At 48.9% G+C, this 21,432-nt stretch overlaps 1 pseudogene; it reads left to right on the top strand.

Annotated features, from left to right (window-relative positions):
• The window catches only part of LOC141918807 (hydrocephalus-inducing protein homolog), a 97,521-nt pseudogene that overhangs the window by 31,035 nt on the left and 45,054 nt on the right, over positions 1–21,432 (top strand).

The following is a 21,432-nucleotide window of genomic DNA, read 5'->3' on the forward strand; positions in this document are numbered from 1 at the left end:
GCTCTAAATAAAGGCTACAGGGCTGTGGTTGAAAACAAGAAATGTGACATTTGAAGACAAATGGTTTGCTGTCTCCTTCTGTTTCAGGAGGGAGATATCTGGCCAAATTCCTCAGCTGAAATTAATGTGATCTTTAGACCCCGAGAAGCCAGAGTCTATCAACAAACGGTCTACTGCGACATCTCAGGTACGGCTCCTTTCTCCTGCTTCTGTTGCCCACAGTGGAGGCGCAAGTAGTCTTGCAGCCCACTCGGTTCTCGTGTAGTTGGTAGGAAGGGTCAGTGGTCAGCAGGGTGCTGGTATGTGCCCACTGTCCCTGTGGTTTCCAGGTGGTCTCCTGTCCAAGGCCAGCCCTCAGGATGTGTCACTACAAGCCTGGATCACCGATGCCAGAACAATCAAGGCAGTGAAGGGATAGGTTTTCATGCCGTGGGTTTGCCAGCATTTGCTCTGCTGCCAGGTGCCTGTAGAGGCCAAAGAGCTACAGTGGCCAGGATTCAGGCACTTGAGGCTGCTCCAGTGGTTCAGAGCATCCTTCAGACAAAGATCCCACACTGTCATCTTAGCAGGCTTACGGAAGAAAATGAGCATCTTAGAGTTTAGCTGTAAGCCTTGCAGTCTCAGTTCCTTTGCAGCAAGGGGTGTGTGTATTAGCAGTATGTTTATGGCTTCTCTGACCTCAGCAGTGAGGTTTTCCATAACTGTTCAGCGTGCTTCAGGTAAGGTGTCTTTACAAAGCTGAGCTCTCGGTATCATGGTGGGCATAGGTGAGTGCTTCTCTCTGGAGATCACAAAGCCCTGTCTCATTTAGGTGCCACTGCAGGAGGTGAGCCCCGGAGCCCCGGGCACGGAGCTGTGTGTCAGGCACGGGCAGTGGCTGAGACGCTCTGCCTGCTGGAGGCAGTCTCAGACGTGCATACCGCCGTTAGCAGGGAGCTTCGCCTTGCCTGGGCTCGTACTTCTCGGCTCCTGTGCTCTTGTCTCTGATTGCATCAGTATAGATGGCGTATTTTTATCTTCTGTTTTGTGAGCTTTGTGCCTTCACTGAGTGGATTTCAGAGCTCATCTAAACACATGGGAAGAAATTCAGAGATTGTGTTTTAAACTCATCATCGCTTTTTCAGGGTGCAAACTGATGGCTAAATGAGAAACCAGCCCGAGGGGTTGGTTAGAAATTAGAAGCCAGCCCCAAGGCATATCTCTTGAGGGAAGGGAAGAGTCCTGTATCTCCTCCTGGAGCACCTAGAGCTGGTCCCATCCAGCCCCGAGTCAGGGAGTAGCACTGAGGCAGCCTGGACAGTCCAGGATAACAGAGGGAATTACTGTACTGAAGTGGAAATCTCTCCCTAGGCCGCGAGACCAGGCTGCCCCTGCGCATCAAAGGGGAAGGCACAGGGCCTCGGCTCCACTTCAGCTTTGAGCAGCTGGACATCGGGAAGGTTTTTGTTGGATTAGAGCACAGCTATGAGGTGATTCTGAGGGGCTGGGGGGTATCCTGATGACTCCCAGGGCAGCAGTGAGCCTCGTGGACCTGTGGGATTTCTGGCAACTCGGGTCATTGTGAGCAGGGAGTATTTGACATACTAGTCAAATCCGGGGGCTTTCCCAGAATCTGGATACTTCTGATGGGATCTGAAAGGTGCATATGTTGTTTGTGAAGCCTTAATCCCTGCTTTTTGGCAGCCTTCCTTGGAGATCAGCTGGGAGGCTTCATGTGAAAAAATACCCCCTTGACACATGAAAGCAACACTGGGACAAAAAGATAAATATTCAGAGGCTTTTGTTTCAGCCCTGGATGCAATACACCTTTGTACCCGGGCTGTTAAAAAGCAGCTGGAACAAATTTACTGTGTTTGAACTCCAGTCCAGTGCAGCCAGTTTTCGGTTAAGTGCGTGCTGCTGGTTCCTGAGAGTTGGAGGAAAGCTGTCCAGCCTCCTGGCTCAGAGCTGTGTCTTGCAACAGAACTGGGAGTGCTTTCCCTTGCTGACCAGTCTCCCGCCACTCTTCAGATTTGCTGCATCTCTATGAAGAGCAAAGCATTTCTGGAAATGAAGCAAAGGAATTTTCTACATATTTGCCTCCCCCTGCCAATGGTGTCAAGTCTTCTGCAAAAAAAATAAGATAGGGCAACTGAAAGAGGTAGATCTGAGGCAATACTTTTAAAAGCTTGACTGTGGCAGGGAAGGACACATTAAGGTGTTTTCTTACCAAAATATTGTGCTGTCTATGCATTTTTAATGGTGATAATTTATTGATTATCGGTTTATTATTTTCATGACTTGAGAAAATGTGACTAAGTAGATGATACTGTTAGTGCTGTACTAAGCAGCTAGACTGGAGGTAAACCTCAGCTCAGCGTTGGATCCCTAAGTGCAATTTGTAACTGAGGTGTAAAAGACAAGAGAGGAGAGAGTAGTTTTCAGGTTACCCTTGCAGAGCTTGAATACGTGAATATTTTTAACAGCAGCTGCAAAATTAAAAAATAAGGGACATCTCTCTGCTTCTGTCTCAATTTTTCTACCAGGTTTTACAAGGACAAAAGTTAGGGAAAAGAAATCCAAAGCAGATAGTTAAGTCCATGGAAATGGCAGGATTTCACCCTGCAGCAATCAGAACCTTTACCGCTTTGCTTCGGGTGAGTGTGTTGGTGACTGACAGCGTGCTGGTACTTGCAGCAGCTTGTGGGCATTTCTCACCCAACATGAGAAGAGCTGACTCTCAACAAGTGCTACGGGATTGTGTCACTTGATCGAGGCAGTAGATCTCTCAAGTGTTCAACAAAATACGGCTTAGTTCTAAATGTGCAGTTTGTTCTGATAACGGTAAAGTCTTAGATGGTGGCTGTGAATATTTAGGAAAGAGAAATTCTTTGGAATAGATAGAGCTGCTGTGCACCGCACGCTCATCCTTTCCTGACACGTCTGTTTGAGCAAAGACTAAGAAAGTATCCCATTAAAGAAAAAATAGAAAACTAAATTACATACCATAGCAGAGTTGGGGAGTGCTTCTGAAGTTGGTTGTAGTGCTGCCCTGAGGTGTCTTCTACATGCAGTAAACTTGTTGGCTGCAACATGTTCTGCCCTTGGCAAGATCGGACTCATCGGGAGCAGAATCAGTTGTGTGATGAATCACTAGTAATGCTGCAACTGCCCTTCCTTGCTCTTAGGGACAGGTCTGAATCGACTTGGTGATGCTGAGCAGCTCCTCTGCACTGCAAGTCGAAGTGGGCTACTCTGTGTCAGTGGAATAAACCCCGAGTGACTGTTTCTATGAAGCTGTCACTGCTTTGTACGAAAAACCCAAAGGCAGAACTTGTTCTGTTGCATTTTCTTTGCCAAGCAGCAGCACACAGCATCTTCTGCTTTTTACAGACATTAATTGCTTAATCAGAAGACAAATCAGCCTTCTGTAAGAAAGGAAGATTCCTTATGTATTTCCATTTTGCTTTCTTGCTGCTGCAGGTGGTCCTGTTTAACAAAGGAGCCATTGACACTGTCTTCAACTTGGTCCCTCCAGCTACAGCTCTGGGCTCCTGCTTCACCTTCCTCCCCCAGGAGGGCATCATTTTGCCGGACGGGCTGCAAGTCATCCGGATCTCCTTCAGTTCCACCATCCTGGGGGAGTTCACAGAAGAATTCAGGTTCAGTGTGAATGGATCCCCTGAGCCTGTGACCTTGACTATCAGGTGAGGAGGGTTACAGGAGCTTGGTGGGCACATCTGTAGCTGTCTCTGGGTAATCATCTCCCACCTACCTCATTTTAGGATGAAAAAAAGGTGTTGTCTAAGGTCTTAGTCTTGGCTTGGATCCTAGCATCCCCACACTAAGAGCCAGGGCTTTTCAATCTTGACTCCAGTTTGAACCTTGCAGTTGCAGCAGCAAATGAAGTGTAATTGTCTGTGAGAGGAAATCATAGAATTGTAGAATAGTATGTGTTGAAAGGGACCTTTAAAGGTCATTTAGTCCAACCCCTCTGCAATGCGCAGGGACGTCATCGACTCGATCAGGTTGTTCAGATCCCTGTCCAACCTGACCTTGGATGTTTCCAGGGATGGGGCATCTACCACTGCTCTGGGCAACCTGTGCCAGTGTCTCACCACCCTCCCTGTAAAAAATTTCTTCCTTTATATCTAGTCTGAATCTTTCCTCTTTAAGTATAAAACCATTACCCCTAGTCCTATCATGGCAGGTCCTACTAAAACGTCAGCCCCCATCTTTCTTATAAGCCCCCCTGAAGTATTGAAAGGCCACAGTAAGGTCTCCCTGGAGCCTTCGCTTCTCCAGGCTGAACAACCCCAACTCTCTCAGCCTGTCCTCACAGGAAAGGTGTTCCATCCCTCTGATCATTCTTGTGGCCTCCTCTGGACCCGCTCCAACAGGTCCATGTCTTTCAAGTGCTGAGGACCCCAGAGCTGGACACAGCACTGCAGGGGGGGTCTCATCAGAGTGGAGTAGAGGGGCAGGATCAGCTCCCTCAACCTGCTGTCACCTGTGACCATGCCTCCTGTGCCCTCAATACCCAATTTAACTTTCAAAGTCTTGGGTTCCTCTGGGAAGGAGCTTTGCCTTCATGGTTGAGGTGGGTGGCTCTGTGACTTTCCAGGACGCTGTTTGCACAGAATTTGGCAGCAGCAGGTTCTCACACGTCTCTGTGTGAGGGCCCCGGGGCTTTAAGTGACTACCCATGCTGGAAAACAGTTTGACTGGAGGCGGTACAGGAAAGGTGCGGAGATGCCTGCTGCCCAGTCCGGGTACCCAGGAGCTGGAGCGACTCCTTCCTACAGGTAGCTCATTCCCCCTTGGGCCACGGCAGACGCAGGATGGCATCAGCTTTGGGTGGTAGATGGTCTGGGCCACCCCCCCTGAACACACAGCAAGGCCAGCAGGGTTTTGAGGATGGAGCCAGCCTGGGTGACTGCAGCCAGAGGCAGTGTTTTTAAAATCCTCTGTTAATAATCCAACCAAATGGGTAGCAGCAGCCTCAGCATCATCTCTCATGCTCATGGGTTGGGACAAGCTGTCCTCTTGTGCAGCCAGCACTGTGGTACCTCCTCTCTGCAGCCAGAGCAGTGCTGACACGGGAGACGGGGAGCTCTGCGGCAGGTGCTGTCACACGGACTCAGGCATCATCCCGTGGGCTGGTGCCATGGCAAGAGATAATCGTCACCAAGCAAAGGGGAGAAGGGGGGAAAAAAAGCTGATAGGAGAGGCAAAGCTCACTTCTTAGGACCACAGCAGCATGCAAACTTGTCCCAGCTGGTCTTTAACAATGGGCTGGTGTGGTGAGATGACGTGGTGTAGGCAGGAAGGCTGGTGCTGGGTGCTCTGGAGCTGTGGGGATGGCTGTGCCTCCTCGGCAACCAGCCTCCTGGGCTGCTGCTGCTGGGAGGCACTAGACAAAGGCAGTAAAGCAGTGGGAGGAATCTGAGGTTGACTTTACCAATAAGGTGAGGGAAGTGGATAAAAAAGAACAAAGAGGATATTACTTTGCAAGAGAAGAGTGGTGAGTAGGTCTGTTGACCTCAGTAGAGAAACAATTACGTTGGCTTTGTGTTTGGAGGGAAAGTGCTGCTTTTTTTGGAATCAAGAGGGAACATTTCACAATCAAATAATTTATTCTCCTCTGTCCCTCCCCCAAATGGGTTACAGGGTGTTATTGCATGAGCAGCTTTCTCCTTGAGCAAGGGCAGGTTTTGCTGGTAAGGCTGCACTTATCACAGGTAGAATACAGTACTGCTTGGACAGTGCCTGCTGCCTCTGCCCCGCAGTGGCCTTGCTCCTGGGGAAGGAAGGAAGGAGTTGTCAGAGTGATGGTTGTGTTTTAGCTTCCCCACAGCCAAATGAAGTGGTCCTTTTTTCCCCAGTGATGCCCTGGCTCCCAGTGCCCAGCATGCCCTCCCCTTCCCTGTGGCCACTCTCTGCCCTGTTTGGCCAGCACCCCCCTGGGCTCAGTGCAGACCTTCTGTCTCAGTGAAAGAGGATTGCTGGTCCTTTTTTATTTATTTCTTCTCCATCCTTGTACTCCTCCTCCCTGGATGGTGGCTCCTATGCAGCCCATCTGATGGCACCCCAGCACACCCGCCTGCTCCCATGCAGCTGTCCCTCAGCAGCAATTCCCATTGCAGTCCTCTCCTCCCTGAGATGGCATCTGCCTCCTTGAGCTCTGTCTTGCCTTTTTCAAGGATCCCTCTCCAGCCCTTCTGTCATTCTCCAGCCCCACAGCTCAAGCTGTTTGTTTTCAAATGCCCTTGAGATGTCCACCCACCAGCTCCAGCTGACCCTCCCTCTTCGGATGGTTTTGTGCACTGGATTTCGTCCTCCGTGGAGAAAAGCTTCTGGTTCTTTTGAACAGAGGCGAGCTGGCTGGTGGGACACTGGGCTGCAAAAGAAGGAACGGGGATGAGAGTTCAAGCAGTTCCTCTCCCGCCTTGTGTTATCCTTCCTATTCTGCCAGGACCCTGATCTCCCTTCACGCATGCATTACTTAATGCTACTGTAAAACACAGTTGTTGCCAAAACCACTGCCTTTTCCCCCATTCTCTTGCAAGCTGCAAGCTCTTCAGCTCTGGGTTGGCTCCTTGCCTGAGCCTTCTGGGCAGTCATTCCAGTTTAACTTCCTAGAGCACAGATCCGGTGCACTCAGCAGAAATGGCAGTCATTTCCCCACTTGCCTGGCAAGACTCATCCTTGGCACTTTCCCGGTGTCATCTCCAGTCGTGGCTGGTTTGGAGGTAGTTTTCCATTGTCTCCTGGCAAATGCTGTGACGGAAAGCGTGTCTGCTCCCTTTGCTCCATCTAGAGTAAGCTGCTAGGGCTTGGGAGGTCAAGTCTGGTTATGTGAGGTCCCTGGAGAAGGAACTTCACCATCAGCAGGGATTTGGTACCTGGCCCATTCTTAGGAGCTGATTCAGCTGCAAGAATCAAGAAGTAGTGTTGGACTGAAACTCCTGAAAGTCAGTTTTTGAGTGCTCTTTGACTATGCAGTCAGAAGGTGCCAAGACCATAGGTGATTATTTGTTACTTGGAAACCAGCCTTATGAGGTGCTGGATGCTTGTTTCTTTGGTGTTTGGAAAGGGATGCTGGAAATGGGACAGCACGGAGGGACACAGGTCCCTCCTGCGGGGTGCTGGTGTCTGTTCATGTGTAGAACATGTGGATAATGACAGTGGCAGTCCTGTGAATAAAATGAGAAGGCACTGTGCACTGTGGCCCTTGATTTTTAACTGAGGCAGAGCTGACATTGATTGTCATCAACCATGAAGTCAATTAATGAATGTGTGCAGCTTCAAGTACTGATTTCAGTGGATGTGAGTGAGTTTTGGAGTATGGAGCCTGTCTGCTGAGTTTAAGGACGGGCGAGGTGGTGTGGTGGGTTCAGGACACCCATGTTTGGCGGTTTAAGACGTGTTGCTCTTGGATGTTTCAGCTGGTGCACTGGTGACAAGCTGATACTTCCCTCCAAGATTCAACTGTCCTCTCTGTAGAACTGTTGCTGCTCTTCTCAATGGATGTTTGGAGCTCCCCTGGATTCATGCCTCAAAGTCCTGCATGTGTAATGATTGTGTGGATCGGGTCTTCTGAGAAAGGTGTTCATATACTCCATGGAAACACCAGTTCCAGCTAAGAAATACCAAAGCAGGGAACCTGTGGCTGGGAAGGCTAGTTACAATGAGACCCCTTTTGTGTGGACACCTCTGTCCATCACATTACGGGTGGGGAAACTGAGGCACAGAGCCATCACTTGTTCAGGGACCTTCATTGGGCCAGTAGCAGCGTGAGGGCACACCCTGCCGTGGTGCCCTGAGCCTCGGCAGCAGCTATCGGCTGCTGACCACTTCGCTTTGGCTGCCTGCTGTCCACATGGGTGCTGTGCTGAGCACAGGGGTGACAGGTTGATTTGAAACCCACCATGGTTCCGAGAGCAGCTTTTACCCACCCGAGCGGTAAGGAAAGCTGAACGCTTTGCCATTCTCTCTAACCGAGCCAGCGCCTCCTCTGCCTGTCTTTGTCCTTGCAGGGGCTGTGTCATTGGACCAACTTTTCATTTCGACATCCCTGCCCTCCACTTCGGTGATGTCTCCTTTGGTGAGTGTGCCCTGGGCTTGGGCCACGGGTTGAGAGCTCTGTGAATTACCAAAATGGAGCACTTTAACATAAGATCATGTCACTTGTGTTCCTCCATAGTAGCCTTCAGGGTGTTAAAGCCAGGACTGCTGGTTGCTTAGGCGGTCTTGTGCCATCGTGAGATCAAACAGGACCAAAGGGATAGAAAGTCAGTATTTTCTGGTGTCCTCGTAGTCTATTCAGCCCCAATCTCCCAATCCTTGGCAGCAGAATGACTGTGAAAGTCCTTGTCCCAGAAGGGCCCAGGGGACGGGACTGCAGCAGAAGGGAGTTTAAGCCACATACTAGCCTGTAGCTGCTCTGGGTAAATGTTCCTGTTGCAAGGCAAGGATACCATTTACCTGCCTGACCTTTAGTGCGAGATGTTAATTAATGCTGTGAGGGCCCCTCGTCGTCACCCACCGGGTAACATGCCCAAGCAGTAGCTCTGAATCAGGCACTGATGTCCTCGGACCATGGGCTCCTCCTTCCCCACCACAAGCAGAGCTGGTGGCTGAGCATCCAGAGCGTCTCCGTTGAAACGCAGATTCTGGTTCCCCATCTCAGTCTCACAAAAGGCTTTTTACTGAGATGATCTGCAGTTTAAATGTGAAATCAATTGTGGATTGATTGAAGGGCCATTATCATTCTGTGCCCAGGATGCCTCTGTGTTTTCAAGCTATTCATGGACTTTTTAAGAAGACTCATTACCTTTCCTGAGTTGCTTCTCCCCTCCCTCCATCACCACTCTGCCACTTCTTTATTTTCTTTTGAATAAAACAACAAGAAACACACCAGGCAGAAATGTGGTTATGTAAGAGGAGATTCATTCTCCTTAACCTCATTTCATTAATAACGCCTTCTCAGCTGAAGGCAGCTATTGTATTTTTGCTTCTTTTAACTGTGCTGATGACTGTTGACCGGCATCTGGTGACTTTGGTCTCATTTGGGACTGTGAACTCTGTGTTTGTCCTTTTTGTGCCACTCCGGCCTCCCTGCTGGAGGAACTGCTGGAGGTGGACAGTGGTCACTGTTGTTGGACATGGAGAAACTCCCCACTGTGGCTGCAGTTGGTTTCCCTCCCTGTCTGTATTCAAACGACGCTTGGTAAGCAGGCCACGGGAGATGTCTCCTTCTCACAGAGCTGGCCAGCCAAGCCAGATGTCCACGCCAGAGCAGGCTGTGGGCTGATGTCCTGTCTCTGCAGAACACCCCTCCAGGTGTGGTTGTGTCACTGGTTTTCCATGAGGGAAGGCGAGTATCACAGCTAAAGTGATGTCGACCTTTGCAGGCCAGTGTGCAGTGTGGAAGCCATGTCCCATTTGTTAGGTAAGGTGGAACATGGCTCCTGCTGATTTCTGAGCAAGCATCAGGTTTGCCTCCACTGCGGTGGGCTGTGAGTTGTCATGTGCTCAGTGTGGTAGCCCCAGACAGGAGATGCCTTAAGGATCCTGCCTAGAGAAACTGCGTTAGAGTGCTTTGCATCATGCTATCCTTCCCAATTTCATCCTTCCTTTCTTTTACTGTAGCTTCTCCTCGATGACTTTATATACTGAAACCTGTGGGAGTGTTCGCAGAGTTCAGGGCATTTTATGGATTGAATTTTCAGAATAAATGGTCTGTCTGCATGGACACTCGTAAGTGAGAACTAATTGGTGCTGGTTTGGGGACAGGTGAGAGAGCTCCTCACAGTTAGAGAGAGAGAAACTTGTGGTGTTCAGCATCACTAAGAGTGGGCATTTCCAAGGAAGCAATCTCTGTGATCAGCGTAAAAGGGAACTTAAGTGACAATTAATTCCTTGCGTAGCTTCTCAGTTAGCTGTACTTCAGATTGAAAAGAGCTAAACTCCAAACCCAGTTTTATCATAACAGGCTATTCACACCAGGAATCACGGGACAGTTGGTGCATAAATTCATATTTGTGTCATTTTCCTAGGTTTTCCTCACACCTTGTCGTGTCGCCTCACTAACACCTCCTTGTGCCCCTGACCTTCAACCTTCACATTCCTGGGGATGGCTTGGGAGAGCCCAGTGTCAGCAGTTTTGTTCAGATGTCAGACAACACTCGCCTACTCCGGAAAAAGGGAGCCCAACATCGCCTCAGGCCAACTGAATTTACCATAAAGCCCCGCGGAGGGGCCATCCGCCCCCTGGGATTCCTGGATATCCAGGTATGGGAAGAGTCCAGCCATACGTGCTCGGCGGGTGGAGCTGGAGATTCTCTGAGGGATGAGAGGGCTTTAGCACCACTAGTTTTGAGCATAACGCGGGTAAGATACCTGCACTAGTGTTAGGCTTCCGTTAGCTGCGTTACTCTGGGGCTTTTCTGAAGGACCACTGCTTTGTTTCCAAAATCGTAAGCTGAAGATCATGTACCATATGGTCAAGTACAGAAGCCATTCATATGTTTTTGAGAGCTGCTTTGAGCAGTTTCTTTGATTTAAAGTGGGCAGAGGAAGGATGAGGACAGAAGGTGGCTATTAAAAAGAGAGATGTCATTATATAAAGCAGTTTGCTTTTCTTTCTGTTCTTATATATCCTCTCCTGAAGAGCAGAATGAGTTGTATTCACTACAGTGATCTCCAGTGGGGACTGAAAAAGGTCTGGCAGCCATGAACTGCACAGCACCTGCTGGGCTGCATTTTGCCCTCAGCTTCCCAATGTAAAGCTGAATCTGTTGAAGTTAACAGATTGACTCTGGATTTATGCTGTTGTAGTTGAGATTAAAAATTCGTCCCTTAATTTTAATACAGTGGTGAGTAGAGCATTAATGTAATCGTGCTTACATATGCCCTGGTAAGGGCAAGGTGTATTTAACAAAGCAGATTTGTCAGAAGACTTTTGTTGCTCCCAGCAACTGTGCTCTGTACATGGACCAGCAGAAGAGTTAGGGCAAAATCCTCCCTCTCCTGCTTGTGGAACAAGAACCGGAGGACAGCACACATGGACGATGGCTTTTGGGAGTGATGAAGTGTTTGATGCTCTTCTCTTCCACCAGGTCACCCTGTGTTCCAACACTGTGAAGAGCTACGAGCTGGCACTGGTGGTGGACGTGTGCGGTGTTGGCAAGGCGGTGTCGGCGCTGCTCCTCACAGCCAGGTATCAGCGCTTTCCTTGCAGCTCGTCGTCTCTCCTCGTGCATCCAGCACCACGCTGCCTTGCACGTGGTTTGCTGACTCCATCTCCAAATGACAGGTGTTGCTTAATGAGCTAGTTCTGCCCAGCTAGATGTGAGATTGGCAGTGTTCTGAAAGCAGCACCTGTACTCCACGGACAGGCATGGCCCTGAGCCTTTTTCTAAGGGGAACAGTAATTATATTCATTATTGGCCTGTTTTTTGGTGCTTGAGGTGTAATAAGTTTCCAAAGGGCCATCTTTCCTCCTTCCCGCAAGTGGTGGACTTGTGCTGGGTTGCAACCAAAATACAGCATTCATTTGGGCCGCAATGAGCAGCCTGCTGAGAGCTGGTGTCTGGGTCAGTTAACGAAGATGCATGCGAATGGGAAAGGGGCTTATGGCAGGACTGGTGAGGGAAAGCTCAAAGCACGATTGTGTGAAGGGGAAAATAGTCCTTGATGTGAAAGGTGAGCTCAGGTTTCTCTGCTTCCCTCTGGTTCTTTTGAGCACTAATGTTCTCAGACTTAAGCCAGAAGTTCTTGCTGCAGCCAGATTCAATCCTGTTGTGCTGCAGTGGGTGTTGGTTTGATTACAAGAGGGATGAGTTCACTGTGCTGTTCCCTCTCCCAGGCAGAGTCATCCAGTCAGTGCCTGGGCTGCAGTTTTGTAAAACAAGTGCAAATGGGGACAGACAATGCATGGAGCCGTGGGGGTGCAGGAACTGGGAGAGGGTGATCCCCCACTGCCTAAGGCAGGGGGTGGCTTGTGCCCTCCATCGCTGGGGCAAAGGGCTGAGTTCTCAGGCAGGGCAACAGCAGTGTGGGAGAGGAGGGAGTCATTTTCACTGAGACACTGGAGTCTTGTGTTCTTTGAGCCTTGGTGAGCACTGGTCCTCGGTGGGAAGGCTCCCCCAGAGCTCACGCCTTGCTGGGACTGTTGGGAGGGTCCTTGCAAGCCTCCTGGGGCAAAGAGCGAGCAGAGCTGATCAGGCAGCTCTGGGACAGGGCACTGTGCGCTGCCTGGGCACTTGGCAGCCTCTGCGAGGCTGAGTCCCAGGGTTTTGCCCCACCTTTACAGGAGGTGGTTGAGTCAGAAGAAGTTAAAGGTGGTTTATCGCTGTAGGGGTATTAAGTGTCTATTTGACAAATGTGTTATGCTCTATTTCATGCTACTTGGGGAGTAAACGAACTCTACATTCTCTCGGTATCTCTAATTCCCTTTTGGTCATCTCTTTGCTTAGATGCGTGGTTCCTCTGCTGCGAGTACTCAACCCTGTCGTGATGTTTGGATGGTGCTTTCTAAAATTCCCTTATCAGCAGATGCTGACCCTTGTGAACGACAGCAATCTTCCAGGCTGCTATAGGATTCTCCCTCAGGTTTGGCATTGCATCTGCCTCCTGCCCTCAGATGTTATCAAGGGGTTTATTAGGGAAAAAAACGGTTTTGGATAAGACCTTGCTGGTTTAAATTCAAACCTAAAGGTTGCTGAGAAAAGGAAGCTACCTGAATATAACTTCAGGAAGCAGTTAGACAGGAACCTACCTGAATATAAACTTCAGGAAGCAGTTTAAACTTTTTAGGAAGCAGTTTATATTCTAGTCTTTGGGGTGCTTTCATGCAGGAGAACATAAAGGGTTGTGAAAAGCTGCTGCAAGGAGGCTGCCAGCCCAGGAGTGGGTGTTTGTGGGTGCAGCAGCTTTTAGACCCCCTGAGGATGCTAAGCCCATACAAGTCTTGCATCTTGCTTTGTACCTTTCTGCTTTCTCCTGGGGATTTTTGAAAATGTGTGTGAATTGCCATTGTGTAGATGTTGAGGAGTTCAAAGTTTCCTCAAAGGTCACTCCTGTGTGTTGCATTTGACTCTGTCCCTTACAGGAACACAAGGAGGACACTTCTGTGTGGTACTCCAGCCCCGTGCCGTGGGGGATTGTCCAGCCTCACAGCTCGGTGGAGGTCCCATTGACCCTGGAGGCCCAGGTGACAGGAGAGCAGGACACTGTTGCTCATGCTGCAGTGTTTGGGAGCGAAGGATCCCCTCTGGTGAGTTCCAGGGGACGTGGGCCTTTGTGCGACTCATCTTGGTGGGGTGTGAAGCGTAAGGCAGGGTTGCTAATTCCGGGGATCCTTCCCGGGAAAACAAGAACTTGTAATATATGCTGGTGTGGACAAGGAAAGAAGGGGTTTGTGGCATACGCAACAGCTAATGCCTGTGAAACAAAGAGCTTCACTCCACAGTCAGAACTGAGTATAACTGTTGTTCAGCAGGGATTCTTTATTCGCAGCGCTGGGCAGCACTGGGGATCACTCCACCATGAGTGCCACGCTTACTAACAAAACTCTCTGACTAATATACACAAAAAGCATACGTATGCATCAGGTTTCCTAGAAAAGACAGTCTTATGCTAATGGGTTCTCAGAATTCATTTACGTAGTCTGAGCGTGCGTAGTAAAAATAGAGCGAGGGTCTTCTCCCCCCCTTGGTGGTCCACATCACCTTCCTCACACTGTCTGCTAGCTGAACTTTAGGTTTCCCATGTCCATACATGGTCATGGAGTGACCTCATCCCTCCTTCAGCTCCTGTTTGTTTTGAGGAGGTTGGTTTAAACCGGCTTCCAGTCGCTTTTCTTGACACTGGCATCTTCTCAGGCACTTGTCTTGCATTTTTAGGTTCCTGTTATCAGGGATGTACTCGGAGTTTGCCAGACTGTCCAAGGCCTATTTTATCTCCACTAGGCAAGGAGTTACAGGTTTCAAGATGTTTTACCAGTGGGTAAGATGTCAGAGGGTAGTTAGGAAAAGAGTATAAATGAAATTATATACATTGCAGTGAAATATGGGAAAAATAAAAGCTAGTGAAACACAAGTGATGGTTAACGTTAAAACTAAACATCCTACTTTACTGGTTTCTATACATTAACAAGGTCAGGAGGTCTTGTAATTTCAAGTATACTCGCAGCAACTTCCCTTCACCTAGAGAAGAGGAAGGATGTATCATCCTAGGTGGTAATCTAAGTGTCTGACACAGCATTTAATTACGGTAGGTCAGTCGGGATAAGAGGGCCAGTCTGGAGCCCAGAACAACCCCTGGGTCTCGTACTCTGCTGTGCTATTAGATGAACAGCACTGGTGCTTCGTTAGGCCTTTTGTTCAGGAGCACGCAGGGACGTCCCTGAATCCTGCTAAGGCAAGTGCTGTGTAAGAGGCCATGCTGAAAGTCAGGGCCATCACGTCTGAGAAACATCCATCATATCTCTTTGCCAAGAGCCCCAGCCAAAGACTCATGAGTCTCCACACCACTTGCACATGGAGCACAGAGACTTTTTTTTCTACTAAGTTTGGAAATGGATGAGGCAAAGCATTCCTGGACTAAAGCCTCCTGAAAGATGATGTCCACATTCAGGCATACACAACAGCAGCAATGACAACAAAATGTAGGCAAGAGAATGTTGTCTGTAGTGTCCTGACTTCATCTAGCTGAAATCAAAAACAAATATAGTTAATTAAACTTTAATTTAAGATGATATCAACTTTTGAAGCAGCTGTTTTAAAACGTCTTCTCATCTCTCTGAGCATGAAAGAGGATGTCACAGGATTCCTGGGAACCTTAAGCTTTCTGTAACAGAACGAAAGGCTGACATTTTGAAAGTAGTTACAGGGATTTAAACTTTTAATAAAACAAGTGGAAATGATGCTGCTAAATCTCCTGAATGCCTCCTGAATGTTTTTAATGATGTGAGAAGGTGGTTTAGCCAAGGGATCCACATTCCTCCTCCAATAGTCTGTGCCAGTTCTGCAAGAACAGAACTTTTGGGTCTCAGACTGTCAAAAGAAAACAATACTGCTTGAATGATGTAATTAATAATTAATGCCCATTATCCATATAATACCAGGAATACACATATGTGCAAATCAGAGGCAACTAACTTGTGTGATCTCTACTCTGAAGGGCCTGCTTTGCTTCTGACTTGTGCTGGCTTTCACAGGTGTAGCTTTGGGGCTAAAGTCACTGTCCAAGTGTGCGTGCAGCAGCAGAAGTCAGGGAGGGTGGTCTGGGGCAAGACTGAGCAGTAAAAGGAGTGGGAGCAGGCACAAGGTAGAGGAAGGAGAGTTAACAGTGTGGAGGAGGTGTGAAAAAGCAAACACAGGAACCAGGGTTTCTTTATCCCCTGATAACGGGAGCTTGTGCTTTTCAGATGGGATCAGTCCAGATCCCACACTTGCTCCAGGCCTTCTGTTTTGGTTTTACAACACTGAAAAAACTTCAAACAGCCATAATTATCCCCCAGTCTAGGAGTACCCTTAGAGCTGTCTAATCATTTCAAACTTTCTCTGTTGTTTTTTTTGATCTTTCCTACCTGCTTTCTGGAGCAGAAAATCCATTTAGTGAGCACTGGAGAAGGAGCAGTTGTCTACGTGCACCCAAGTAAGATAAATTTCGGCAGTATCCAAGTTATACAAGATGCTTCCCGAAGTCTCCAACTCTCCAATCAGAGTGTCATCCCTGCATCCTTCAGGGCAAAGATGGTAAGTATCTGTGGGGCTATTTTCTAACAAAAATGACTGACAAGCAACCTGTGACTTGATTTTTATATACAACATTTGCATATCACTATATGATTGAGAAAGCAACGTATTCCATCACAATGCAGCAAGAGGAGCCTGGCTCTGGGGGCAGTTTTAGCTGGGGGACCCCTCAGTAAAACAGAGAATTTGCATAGATGTTTGAGCAGAAATGAGTCTGGATCATTTTTGCAAGTTCTCCCTTTATTTTGTGGAAGGTAATTTATCTCTAAGAGTCATGTGTTTGGAGCTCTGAGACCAAGAGAACGCTGTGGCCCTTTGCTCCTGAAAGGGCATGGGTTTCCGCACGGTTTCCCTGTTAGATCTGCATTTGCTTTCTGTTGAACTGCTGTTAATGATAGAGACTAGGGTGTGAGATCTGTCCTCAAACTGCTCGCAGTGAGGTGAGTTTCACACCTACTGGGGGTCAAACCAGCTGGGTTGTTGCACAAGAATGTACGTGTAAGGGTCGTGTACCTACGGTGGACTGTGTCGCATTGCAGAGCACCTCTGGAGACTGGCTGCAGAAAAAGGCTCTTTAATTCATGGAGGCTGCGTAGTGTGAGAAGCTGCATAGCCGAGGGAGGTTGGGTTGCTCCCTGGCAGGGGGAGCAGGGCTGATGCAGCCAGGACAGGCTCGTGTGCTGAGGCTGGTTGGGGTGTGCTCCCCACTGGAGGGGGGATCTGTGAGGGGCTTGAAAATGGGTTCAGAGGAGGTTTGTTCTTCTCCATACTAGGTGGGTCAGACTTCTGGGGCTGGTTAGCCCAGACCTGGCACTGTGGACTTGGTGTTGTGGATGGAGCATCAAGCAGTGTGTGAGAGTACAGGCTCAGCCTCCTGGGCCAAGGAGGGGGCTGAATTTCCCTCGTGCTGCTTTTCCAGCTGTTTGGGGGATAAATGTAACCTCAAAGTGGGGGACTCCCAGAGCATCTTGCTTTGATTCCACAATGAAAACCTGCTTTCCATCTCTGCAGAAAGCAAGCTACCTGGGGTGGGTGGTACTGGTGTACGAATGATGGGGTTTGCGTGCTCATACCAGGCACTGACCCGCAGAGCTGCTCAGGCACTGCTGTCCCGGTCCCTCCCTCCCCGGGCAGCTTGTGGTGTACCCGGGGGGCTCACAGGGTATATCTGCCTCTGCATTGCCTCAGGGCCCTAAGGTATGGGACTGGGCAATAAATCCTATCCTGCTTCACTGCGATCTCTGCAAATATGGTGGCTAATCAATAAACAGAACAATAAATACGAGGTGGTTCAGGGATGGTTTCTTTCCCTGCAGTAAGGGTGGGCTCTGCTGCTCCATAGTCCCCCCTGCTGACCCCACAGGCTTGACTTACCCCACGGTGAGCATCTCGGCTTCTCAGGACAGCTGCTGCTATCATGGAGGTGTTCAAGGAAGCAGGTCCTGAGAACCTGCTCGATCAGTCGTTTCAGCAAGGGCTCTTCAGACTCTTCAGCACCCTGATGCTGAGTGTGCTGGGCGGAGGCAGCACTGCGGCAGGCGAGGTGTGCTCCAGCTGCTCCCCTGTCCTCAGCAGGTGCCTCCTTTGGTGCTGCTTTGCTGCCTCAGTTGAAGTTTTGCCATTTGCTGCTGCCTTAGGCTGCCTGGCCATTTATTGATGGGAAGAAGAGAGGACTGAATAATTTTGGAGATAAATTTGAGATGTAGTCAGGCATCAGGGTGAACTGCACATGTACATCTGAGAGCAGAGGCTGTCCCTTAGCCTAGGTGGTGGGTGACTTGGACATCCTGCATCCAGTTGCGCCCCTGAACCCAAGTCTTGTGTTCTCTAAGATGGAAAAGCTGCTGCTTTGATTTCCTGCTTGGAGATTGCTGCAGGACGGTGAGCTGTGATTTCCCTCTCTCCATTTGATGGCTATTCTCGAAACTGTGGCTGTTTGCAGTTAGGCTTATAGATCACAGTCCCTGCTCAAAGGAAGGAGCTATGATTGAAATTTTCACAGCAGCATTGGATCAGCAATGTTACAGCACGCTGACTGGCAGCTCAACAAACTGAATGAGATTAAATTAAGGGACAGCAACAGGGCAAGTCAAAGGTTGGTATCTTGTTCGAAACAGGAAAGGAAAATGCTGTAATGCAGATGGTCATGGTGCCACCTTGGTGGTGGTATTAACCATCACATGCAAATTGCTGTTCCTGTCAAGCCAAGATTTCTTCTTGCTCTATGGGAGAAAAGAGCGTTATCTGAGCAAGCCAAGATGCTCTTTTGTGGATAACTTCACTTTGGGGTGGTGACTTAAGGAATTACCTGGAGTACCCCTCGTGCACAGGCTTCCCCGTACCGTCTCCTCTTCTCTCTGTTGGATGAGTTGAGTCTTTTATATTCTGAGTTGTGGGGAGCAGCACTGAACATCTCTGCCACCAGAAAGAAATAAATAAAAAACCTCCAAGTCTGTGCATTGAGATGGGGCTTTTCTGGGTTTGAAGAAGAGCATAGGGACTTTGTAGCCTAGTCCTCTGTTGGCTTATCCCTGTGTGCCAGGGTGTCTGCAGGTCTGTGACCCCTGGGACCAGTGTGTCATCCCGTGCTGAATCCTGTGTGTGTCTGACGTACTTTTCCTTGTCAGATTGCTTTCCCAGCTGCCAGGCAGCCCTGTTAGAGGATCCTCTGGATCCTGCAAGGCAAGAGTTTGAGCTTTTTTGGGTAGAAAAGACTGGAGGAACAGGTCAAGGTGAAGGGGCTGCTGCAGCTTAGCTGGGACTGATGCGACCTGCTGAAAAAGATGGCTGTTTCTCCTCCTTGCTGCCGCTGTCATCTTCTTTCCCTAAGTGCCTGATTTTTTTGCCATATTGACCAGTACAAAAGAGTTGTATTGGTTAATGGAAGTGTTTGCTCTCCCTGCAGAAAGGCAGAAAGGAAAAAGCATCGTTCTTTGATCATTTCCTACTTGTTCTTTGTCACTCTGTCTTCTTGGGGATCTTTTATTCAGCTGCTAAGAATGACATCTCTTGGCACCACGGAAGGCAGCTGCATATCATGCCTGTGTGATCAGGAAAGAAAAGACAGAGGTGTAGTTTTTGTTAATCAGTGGCAGCTTTCTTCTCCCTGCATAACCACCATGCTGGGTCTCTCATGTGCTACCATAGGGAGCCAAACGGTGGTTTCCCAGTGCCTTGTAATGAGGGAGGAGGGAGAAGACCTTTCTTGGGATTTCCTCTTCTTATGACAGTCCTAATTTGGGGTCCTGACTCCTTCGACCTGATCCTTGACCTCCCTAATCCAGAGCCCTGTGCTGCTGGTGGAGCTTGCTGCTGCCTGGTTTCCAGCAGCGGTCATACAGCCAGATGTGTTGTCTTCTTCAGGAGGGTGCCTGCTGAGTAGATCCCCCTCCACCTTCCCAGGGACGAGCTGCCGTCAGATTCAAGTGGAGCTGACATTGCAGAAGAGACACAGGTTTTTTAATTTAAAAAAAAAAAAAAAAAGAAAAGCTGTAACTGTTTATCTTCTCACTGGGATTCACTGAAGAAAAGTCAATTGATTTTCAGGCAGTGTCTAAAGGCTCATGGTCAAACGTGATGTAAGCAAGGGGAGGACACGCAGTTCCCATTCCCGTACTTGCCTCTCTCCTCATTAGTGCAGGATTTGTTTCGTTTACTAATTTCATTGCTTAGTATCTCAAGCTTTTGACAACATTCCCTTTATTAAAGAAATGGCCATATGGAGAGACAGCAAAACATGGAGATAAACTTAAAAACAGTGCCAATAAAGGCATGCTGCTTTAGTGATTCTGTTTCCTGTTCTGGCTGATGGGCAATTTTGCTGATATCCGAGCGAATTGTTCAGGCTGTGGGGAGGGAAGGCTTTGAAGAGCGTGTTGGCATTGTTTGTAGCTCTCTCCAACTGAAGTTGGAGCAGACTTGAATTGGCAAGAGGGGCTGGTTTTTAAATCTACTGTAAATTGCTTTTTTTTTTTTTCCTCCAAGCATCTGAATAATTAGCCAGCCTGTCAGTGTTTGGTCGTAGCAAGACACAGGCAGACAGACAGTGCTGTGCCCTTCAAATGATATCTGCAATGCTATTTAGAAATGAGTGTTAAATTAACTTTCCAGGATACGGGCAGCACTGGCCCTGAATATGTGGTCTCTTCCAAGGTGAGCAGAACTTCTGAAGATAAGATGCACAGGCTTAACTCTTTCCAGAGCTGTCCCACCAGAGCCTCGTGGTGCCCCAAAAGCTCACCTTTAGGCTTAAACCATTAGTTTATATTTTAAAGGCCATGTTTTGCTAATACAACAGTACCAATTTGCTGATTTCCACCCAGTTTGGTCTTGCCAGAGCTGGAGGGAACCATTCATTGTAGCCAACTGTGCCTGGAAACACACAGCATCAGTCATGAGCAGGGGTCATGGCCAGGAGCGTCAGTCTTGTCCTGGTGACCGGTTGTACCAAAACCTGAGGAGGGTGGAAGGCTCTGTCCCTCCCAGTGTCACACAGGCTTAGGTCCAGCAGGCTTAAGTCCAGAGCATGTGGCTCTTGGAAAGGGGAGCAGAGGTGTGGAGGAGGCCTTGGAAAAGGTGCCTGAAACCTGGCCACAGGGGAGAGTTTGGTTTTTATCACGTAAGGTATCTTATATGAGTTCATGCCCTTTCAGAATTTCTGTTTTTCAGTAATGGAAGAAATTGTTATTCTGCTTGTCTAGGGAAACTAAGCTTTTCGTATCATGCTGCACCTGTTGGTTAACTGAGTTAAAGAAGGGTAGAATCTTCAAGGCAGTTACACTCCTACAAGCACGAGTGACTCAGCCGGGTGCTTTTCCCAAAGGAAAAGCAGGAGGAGTTTGGTTATCAAACCAGGTGGCCCTGATCTCCCCAGCCCAGCAAGGAAGCGCAGATGGAATCTGGAGGGGTGAGCTATGGACTGAGGACACAAATGGAGACAAGCTTCGTTAGCTCACTCAGCAGTCTGCTATTGGCTGAACCAAGCTTGACAAGTTAGGCTCTGTTGTCAGTGGCAGTGAGTGCCACACTACTTTTTTTTTAGAGGCTCTGCCTTTTGATTTCATAAAACATCCCCTTGATGGTGCTCTGGGGCAGAGGCTAAACCAAAGTGGTCCCCATCTGTGCTTTTGCTGAGGAGATGCTGGTGCTGAGGTGCCAGGAGGCGGCTGGTGGTTGGTGGGAGCATCTAGCCAGCCTCATGCCCTGACCTCCACCTCCTGCTGGGGCTTGGGGCGGTTTGGGGCTCTCTTCTGCCACTGGCAGTTTGTGTGGATAAAGAGCAGCTTCAAAACGAAGAACGCAGGGTCCTCCCCCTCAGGACTGCTGAAACACCTGGGACGAGGCTCTGTGCACAACTGATGTAGGATGGGGTTTTATTTCCCCTTCTTGTGCAGCCTCCGTGAGGAGCGATGGGCTGACAAAGGTGTGAATGCTCTCTCTCTAGAGCTGTGGCTTGGTAAAGTACAGCTGCATTTTTAATACTGAGTTCTGCTTCCTCTTTCACTCGTGCAAGGCCAGAATGACCAGATCACTTTAATTAACTACCTTTAAGTAGCTTCAAGAGAACTGAGTGTGGTGGCTCCTCAGTTGTCCCTTAGGGGAGCCATCCATCTATCCCATCCCTTCCTCCATCCCTCCATTGATCCCTCCCATCGATCCCATCCATCTATCCATCCATCCATCCATC

Source organism: Strix aluco, chromosome Z (assembly GCF_031877795.1).
Source record: "Strix aluco isolate bStrAlu1 chromosome Z, bStrAlu1.hap1, whole genome shotgun sequence".
NCBI lineage: Eukaryota > Metazoa > Chordata > Aves > Strigiformes > Strigidae > Strix > Strix aluco.